The sequence below is a fragment of the Monopterus albus genome, unplaced genomic scaffold, assembly GCF_001952655.1.
Source record: "Monopterus albus unplaced genomic scaffold, M_albus_1.0 scaffold551.1, whole genome shotgun sequence".
In the NCBI taxonomy this organism is placed as follows: Eukaryota; Metazoa; Chordata; class Actinopteri; order Synbranchiformes; family Synbranchidae; genus Monopterus; species Monopterus albus.
Genome location: NW_018128431.1, coordinates 59,813 through 66,249, shown reverse-complemented (window position 1 = coordinate 66,249; position 6,437 = coordinate 59,813). Strand labels below are relative to the sequence as shown.

The 6,437-nt window shown below is 47.6% G+C and overlaps 1 protein-coding gene across 2 annotated transcripts in view; it reads left to right on the top strand.

The window, feature by feature from the left end:
* The first annotated feature begins 5,088 nt into the window (after nt 1–5,088).
* npy8ar (neuropeptide Y receptor Y8a) overlaps nt 5,089–6,437 on the top strand; it is a 16,973-nt gene continuing 15,624 nt past the window's right edge. The window contains exon 1 of one of the 2 annotated variants that reach the window (XM_020588538.1): nt 5,089–5,410. The gene's annotated coding sequence lies outside the window, so the exon portion shown is untranslated. The other variant, XM_020588541.1, reaches the window with a different exon arrangement.

Genomic DNA, 6,437 nt, shown 5'->3' with positions numbered 1-6,437 from the left:
GCACGCCGGGCTGCCCTCACGGCGGGCCGGCCACACGACAGGTTGACCTCACAGTGGGCCGGCCACACGACGGGTTGACCTCACAGCGGGCCAGGTTGACCTCACGATGGGCCATCTTTGTCCCCTCTGATGCTCCTCCACCTGGTGGGGCCCTGGCAAAGCACCTAGTCCTAAAACAATCCTGGTCTCGGGCCAGAAATCCCCCACTGCAGCTCACAGCTACTGTTTTTGATTTGCAGTATATTCTGTAATTAATCAGAGCAGCTCTTGGTCTAATCTAACATTCGTGTTCACTCAGTCAAGAAAACAAGTCTGTTGTTCACATCATCTCTCATTAGTTTGGTGTGAGCTCGCTGCTCAGGGAGAGACGAGCAGGAGAGAGTGGGAAGAACAGACGAGATGCTGAGAGGGAGAGACGAGTTGTTACCGGCTGTGAACCCACACTTGTCTACTTGATCTCACCTTCCAACCCCCATCGCGCACACAGACACACACAGGAACTTTGCCTTGTTAGCTGCTGTGCTGAGGCAGCCCCAATGATTGCAGGATCAAAGTTGGGACCTGTCAGAGAAGAAAATGTTGTCATGGACACCGATTGTGATCGCAGATCGACCTGTTCATCAGTGAGAGCTCGGTTCAGGCTTTGTGTCCTGTATCTAGAAACTGTGTGTGTATGAGCATTTTTAGCCTGGTAGCTGCCTCTTTGTACCTCCTCACCTGCGCCCATTTTCCTTTGAGTTGTGGGTCCTTTAGGTACAAGTGAAAGGACAAGTATGAGTGTTTTTGATTGGAAGACGAGCGCACCACACTACAGCAGCTCCGGTTTATACATTCTGTCACTGTGCCTGTGTCTCATCCTGGGTCCAGTCCCAAAGTGTGAAAAAGGTCTATTTGATGCTCTGGGATGAGAGTGTGATGGAATATCTCTCTACAAATCTGTGCTCATGTAGAGCGACGACAGGTCGGCCTCCATCCTGCTGCTGTCACTTGAACTTCCCTGCCTCCTTGGTTACCATGGCAGCAGCATATCGAGACATGCACCGAGCTAAAATAAGAGCACAATAACTCAAACAGATGCTGATACAGTAGACGTTTGTCATCCACTTCCTGAACAGCTCTGATGCTGCGGCCTGATAACTGGTGTGATGCTTCACCCAGTGTGGCCCACAGTCCCGCCCTGAGGCAGCACCGGCTGTTTCAGAGGGGGTCGCTCTCCACTAGTTCAACCTGTCACGCTGCATTGTATTTTATATAATGGCCTATTGTATAAAATCTAACCTGAAATGTAACTAGCAAACCCTGCTTCATTGAGCCTGTTCACAGTTCACCAGGTTAGTAAATGAAAAAAGCTCAGCAGGACGATGCTCACGGTCCGTCTCCATAACAAACCCCACATTCATCCATTCACTGTGAAGACATCAGTTTTATTCCCAGCAGGGAAAGGGGGAAATCGTAGTCCTACCCAGGCAACACTTTCCTAAACATGAATAATATAGTTTAAATAAAAAACACCTTGACTTCAACAAACTGATGTTTTATACATTTCTGTCTGCAGTGACCTTAAAATTCAAACTGAGAGACGCCTCTCAGTATTTTTAAAGGCATAAACTGAGGTGAACAGATGGAGCTGAACTTCCACAGCGGGTTGTGTGGAAGGAGGATGTCATGCAGATTTTGGTCATTTGGTGCATTTCAGCAGTGAGCCTGCTCTGCCAAACAGCTGCCATTTTAATGAATGCCCACCGAAACTGTGCGCGCGCAGCATGTAATGATGAGACCTGCAGTAGGTCACTGCTCTCAGATTGTCCCCGTGTGCTTCCACTGAGTGCGTTGGAGGGAAATATACAGAATAAACAACTATGGCGGTCCTGAAACACAGTAGCCTTTGTCGGGTGAAATGCTGGTGCCATCTGTAGCGAGTCTGCTGTCAAATGGGCTGTGGGAGCTGCTCTCCTGGCCACAGAGAGAAGAAGTCTGTCCGTCCATCTGTCCACTCATCCCAGCAGAGCCACCAGACGGACTGATGTGACATGTGAAGTGGATATTCAAGCGCCGGAGGATGAATTATGAGGATTTAGGCAACCGGCTGATCTTACATTCACCATCGTTATGGAGCCCGACTTTACACTCAACCAGCTCTTTGGTCTGTCATTTGGTATCTCAGAACCAGTGGCTAACGAGGGGGTATTCATGGGGTTACGTCCCCAGGTTGGTCCAGGGGAAATAGGGACAGTAACACAAGATTAAAAAAAAGGGAGACAAGGTACTGGTACATCCATCATCCATCCTGGGAAGGGTTACAAGGCGGGGTACACCTGTGACACATCGCCAGTCTGTCAGGGCGGGCATTTTGAAAATGCTCTCCATCACTGTGGAGATGGTTTGATGTCATCTGAGGCGGCTGCAGGTGGGTTCTCTGGCTGGTGTGTTTACAGTGGCGCTGTCACCCAGGAGACATGGATGTGTAGAAGTCAGTCCTTATCTCCTTCAGTCTCATCAGCCAAATTTCACTTCACAGAAAAACAGGGCATTGTGGCTGTAATTACAATCAGTGAGATGGAAGATCCTCACTTAAAACGATGACCGGCACACGTTGAAATCACCCTAAGAGACATACCTGAATGGGACAAAGACAAAAAGAGTGCTTCCCACCCTCAACACGGAGCAGCTGCATTCAGAAGGCACAATCAGGCTGATGTGAGTCTGTATGGTCACAGAAAACTTTGCCACAATCAGTGCAGCTTTGACAAAATGCATGAGCAGTGAATGCCAGACAGGAGTTGGCTCCCTCACACAGCACAAGATGACGGTCGTGGTTCAGGGCTCAACGGTGCCAGCTGCAATCATCCGGTGCTTGAAGGCCCAGTTTGTCCCACAAGGCTCCAGGGAGCATCATATAGATTCATGGTTAATATTGTTCCACTACCTCGATGGGTCCAAATATAATGCAGGCCAAGGAGGGTTTGCACCACCCACTGAATTAAAACAACTTTGTCAGTTAATGCCAGTTATATTTGCTATGTGTCTTTAATGACTCGCTAACTTTGTTTTTATGGCTCCACATCCCACTGGACCTGTACAAATGATCCTTTTATGGCTCCACATCCCACTGGACCTCTACAAATGATCCCTGTCTGTTTCCAAAACAAAGTAGAAGAGTCCTCTTGGTAAGGTGACACAGTGAAAGCTGCTTATGGCTTCATGTTATGTAGAAAGCCGAGGCAGGAATAAATCAGTTTTTAAAGGGCACAGGAGGAGAGACTGCTCTTATTAGGTGACCAGAGAGAAGAGAGACTCCCTCTGCCCTGATTAGTCATCCTGACAAGATGATTGCATGTTAAATGGAAACACCTGTACAGGCAGATAGAGGCCTGCCATTCAAACAGAAAACCATAGAAGAAGAAGGTTGGTTACAGTAAAGAATACGGCTGGTTGTGTGTGGGAGAGGAATCACGGTGTACAGACTGGGCTGGGTGTTGCTGTGTGTCTCCTCTGTCCTTGTGTTTGGCTCAGGTGGCTACCAATGTTATGCTCCTGAGCGAGTTCCTGGGGTCACATCTCGAACAGCGTTTCATTACTGCACAGAAAAGAACATGAGGAAAACTCAGCGTCTAAACAAACAGCCCTGCCTCCTTCACCCAGTGTCTCATTCTCTTCCTCAGTCCATCTCAGACATTTTGGAACTCATTACAGCAGCAAATTGTTCTGAGTCAGTCCCAAGCAACGCGGCGCTGCACTCCTCGGGTGTTATTTGGCCGTGAGTGAACTCCTGATGCAGTGACTCCATCTCATTTGTGAGACTGATTGGAACGGCTGGATGGACGCTTCGCATCAGAGCAGGACAAGTGGCATTTCTCCAGAAGACAAACACACAAACTCCCTGCAGAGACTGAGAGGAAAACACACCCAGCATGTGACAACAGATTTCAAATCAAATCCAAACTTTCTATCAGATGCATTACTGCGATTTTTATGGTGTGTAATTAATTTTATTGCAAAGCGGCTGCAGCCTGAGAGTTTGACTCGGCTAGGGGAAACTTCAATTAACAAGCACCATGGAGGTGAAAGGACAGGAAGGGAGAGAAGAAAGAAAACATCCAGTATCTTTAAACTGAAATGCGTCTACACACAGGTGCGACTGTGACCTGCCAGAGTTCGTTGTTTCTGTAGAACAGCATCTCCTGTGCTTGTCTCAGCGCCAGGCAGCTGCTCTGCAAACCGTTTTCACACCAATTAGGCTTCCGTGCTGCAAAAAGCCAAGTGATCATAATGCTCCTCGTAGGACACGAAGGCAGACTGATCACCAGCAGGAGCTGTCGTCTCACAGTTGGCTGAAGGAGATGTTGAGACCAGTGCAGAGACTTTACATTGTTGACTGATGCACCCTGAAGGCACCGCCTGATGAAGATCTGTTTTAGATTGAAATGATGCTGCAGCTTGATTCAAACTACTGGGAGCCCGAGCTCAGTGCACGTTTGCCTTCAGGCAGCTGTTGATCTAGCATCTGCCCAAGTGTGTTGGATGTGTGCGCCCTGCGTTTTGTTTGACTGATGCACTCTGCCACCAAATGAGCCACCACCCAGGGTCTGAGGCCTGTGTTTTAAACATGTACAATTTCCTTTGTTACATATGGTGGAAACACAATTCTTTATTCCACCTGCACAAATGAATCCAAATAGTTTTATAATCCACACATTTACTTTAATGTACTTTGTTTTTCTCCACAACATGTTGCACTTTACATTTATCTGATAACTTTCCTTTGCAGATTCAGAGAAATACACCAAAATGTAAAGAACAAAGAAGTGGTCATTAGAGATTAAGTTAAGACTTCACTCCTCTCCAGGGAGAATCCATCAGCTGTGTAGAACATCAGCACAAAAAGGCTCAGACTTCAGCGCCCGCAGCATAAAGGCATCAGACATTAAAATGTAGTATTATACTGTGTACTTATGTCCAGGCTGCAGGACTAACAGTACTTCTACACTGCAGCATATTAACAGAGGATCTCATCAGCACCAGACAAGACATAAAGAAAAAAATCATGATTTGTGTGTCGTTAGATCTTAGGGGGAGGGGGGGTCGGCCCCAGCCCAGCCTGTCTGAAAGTTGAAAGGCTGATGTGACCCTGCAGGCAGCACCACCGGCCGCAGACCTGCTCCCACGGGAACTCATCTTTTGATACTAAAGGTGAAGGGAGCTTTGAAATAAAAGCTCCTCTGTCGTTTCCAGAGCGGATTCACTGCGCACTTTCCCCCCCTCACCGTCTCCAAACTGCTCCGACCAGCGTCGCTGTTCTTCTACAGACACGCGCGCGCGCACACATGCCTCTGTGTGCAGAGCTGTGAGCGCTGTCACCAGACGCAGCCACCGTCTCTGGACGCGGACACAGCGCCGACGGCCTGGACAGGTGAGTGCAGCTCTCTACCCGTTTTCTCCCAAGGCGAGTCACAGCTGGACCTTACAGCTGTTCCGTCGAAGCGACAGGAAGCAGATGTTTCAGCAACTTGCCAAGAAAAACACAGCGGATGGCGACTGAAGGAGGCTGGTTAAGATGCTCAGAGCGCGCTGGTGCGGGAGACGTAACTTCGGAGTGATTATTCACCTGTGTGAGCTGCCAGACATCAGTGTAACTCCAGCTTCCTGAACCGTGAACGCAGAAGGGGATGTAATTGGCTAATTGTTGTTTAATTGCTGGTGATTAGGATTCATGGATGGAGAATGTGCAGCTTGAAAGCACAAAGTCACGGTGCGTTTCAGATGAACAACAAAACAGAATATTGTTGTGGGTGTTTCACTGATCCTGTGCGTCACCACAAACTCTATTCTTATGTTTAATTTAACAGACTGCCTTTTCCCGAATTTCATCTAGAAAAGTCAAAGTAAAGGTTTATATAATCAGAAATTCGTTACTGTTGTTGTATCTGAAGGCAGGTTGTTTCTCAGTGGTTTGGCCTTTGATAGATGATCCACACACAAGAAACCGGACGTGTTAAGGTTGAATTTGTTGATTTCTTGCTGGCACCCTGTTCCTGATAGACTGCTGCCTATTTATGTCTCATAGATGATGCAAGCTCATAATTTTCTGGGTTTGTTGGGTTTTACAGTCAGTGGTGGAAGAAGTACTCGGATCATTTACATAAGAGTCTTCAAATGCAATTCAAGTACAAAACGTGTCAAAAGTAAAAATCGTGTTGTGCAGAAACGTTCCTCTCAGAGTCATATTGTTCATAACACACTGCATCACTGGATGTTTCATTTAGGTACTTAATGCATCATGTTTTATACGCTTCTCTAACTGCAGTCAGTGAGCACTTTATTAGGTACCCTGTGGCATCTGTCAGGTGTGACTGGCACCGTGCTTCCAGCTCATGGTTCGGTGCTTTGAGCTTTGCCCGCTGGGCCACCAGTCTGTCCTCCACCATGTGTATTCCTGC